The following is a 2,500-nucleotide window of genomic DNA, read 5'->3' on the forward strand; positions in this document are numbered from 1 at the left end:
TGAACTCACGATTGTTGGCGAGGAAGTGTTTCTGTGATATTTGTTTTGAAATTTATAATTTCCTAAGAATTAAGTTTTGCCAGAAAACAGAGGAGCATCAAGTTAACATGCGTCTATTTTATAGCAATTTTGTGCCCAAATAGCAACAAAAATAAAGTGAAAATTATAATAATTGGATTAATGGGTATCATTAGCAATTTGGTACTCTACTACTAAGGCCCTGAAAATAAACACTGTGTAGAGCTCTTTAATCCTTGCATTCTGAAATCTTCCATGATGTCATTTTGGTTTATAAATAGCCAAAAATAGCCTACTTAATTGGAGGCAAATATGAATAATACCTGCCACACATATTTCTACATAAGTATCAATCAATCTTCTTTTTTTTTTTTCAATTGGAGAGAATCATTCTCGCGAATGAAACAAAACGTAGAAACGCTCGTATTCTATTCAAATTTGGAGACGTGTGTGATTACTACAAACATACTTTCATGTGATTTTCAGGCTCCGAGTTATGATAATTATACGTGAAATACAGATAAATGCATCACAAAAATATATAGAGCAGATCCAAAAATTCTAAAAGCAAAGAGTTGGAACAAAAATATATTTCTGCCTGCAGCAAATACGTTGTTAGCTAATCATAAGCCCAAATATATATATACATATATATATATATATATATATATATATATATATATATATATATATATATATATATATATATATATATATATACGTGTGTGTATATATATATATATATATATATATATATATATATATATATATATATATATATATATATATATATATATATATATATATAGATATATATATATATATGTATATAGCCTCTATAAAGTGTCCCTTGTTACAATGTTAAATTATAAGATATTTCTACACGAATTACGTTATTAAAATCTCCCAACTTATTCGTCTGCTCTATAAAAAAAAAAAAAAAATCCTTCGCTGTTGTGGCCAGGGCAATGCTTCTGTCTAGACCTAACAGAAAAGAGAGGTGAATGTAACTGCTTTATTTAAACAAGATAATGGACATACAACAAACAGTTGAAGTCAACATTTGCACAAAATTTCAGAAGTATGAAACGTGCAATGGCAAGGTTAAACAAATGTTTCTCTTATTAGTGTGGGAGAGAGAAAGAGCAATAGATGAAAAAGAGCAATAGCGGAAGGTATTGCATGATCAGGTATACTTCAGTACTCTCTCTCTCTCTCTCTCTCTCTCTCTCTCTCTCTCTCTCTCTCTCTCTCTCTCTCTCTCTCTCTCTCTCTCATCACTTTTTCAATCTCCCTAAGATTAAGCGTAGATTCAATGACGCTATTATGCATAAAACTGTTGCAAAATAAAAAAAATTCTAATGTAAAAAAAATTTGGCTTAAATCAGATCCGTTATAGTCATCCTCGTCCAGATAGAGATAGATAGATGTATAGATTATATTATTTCCTGTTATATATTACTCGTCACTTCATATATTCGATGGCAGTTTTTGTAGATTGATACATGGCTGCATATATAAAGGCACATAAAAATTATAAAAAGATAGATCGATAAATGTAAAGATACATATGAAGAGAGAAAGCATGTATGCTACCTATTCATGCAAAGCATCGTACTTCAACCATATTGTAATGATATCAAAGGAAAAAGTAGAGAAAAGGGAAAAAAAGAATAATACTGCGTATTAAGGGTCTCCCAGAAGACAAAATGTAAAACAATATTTGAACTGATACGAAAGGTTAACTGAAGGAAAACATTATTTAAACCGACAGAAATCACCGATAAATGTGAGGGGGGCGATACAGTATTTGTAAACCAAACTTAGTTACGTTCACAGATATTTAGGAAGTTATGAGTTCTCCTGGGGGAGAGGTAATGGGGTCAAATGAAAGACTTTTGCTGGCGTATTAAGAGAGGGGAAGAGATGAGATGTGATGGGAAGGGAGCTTCTATTTTTACTCCTTTTAGAAAAGGACCAGCTAAGTGATAGATTTTATAGAGGGGTGTATTTTTATCAAATAACAAAGAATCTACTCTACAAATTCAATTGTATATGCATGGATATATATATATATATATATATATATATATATATATATATATATATGTGTGTGTGTGTGTGTGTGTGTATGCGTGTGTGTGGGCTCCTTTTTGAGTGGGAATAACGTAACGTGGTGAAGGGGCTTGTGCATCGCCATGATCAGGAAAGCTGTACTAGTCAGGGCCACCCATACTAAATTAGGTTGGCTTACTGTGAACGATCAGACAAAAAATATTGAGATCATTTCTTGACATCTATATGTTTTTAATTTCTTATTGGGTTCATGAGAAGTTGAAAACGTCGAATTTGTAACAACGGGTTTTCAGCAAACATCACAGATAATACTATTTTACTTTTTAGTGTGAAATCTAAAATATCGTGGTTACACCACTGGTTTTTATCAGTCATTTTAAATCCTTTGAAGAATCAATTTACCAGA

The sequence above is a fragment of the Palaemon carinicauda genome, chromosome 14 (genome assembly GCF_036898095.1).
Source record: "Palaemon carinicauda isolate YSFRI2023 chromosome 14, ASM3689809v2, whole genome shotgun sequence".
NCBI lineage: Eukaryota > Metazoa > Arthropoda > Malacostraca > Decapoda > Palaemonidae > Palaemon > Palaemon carinicauda.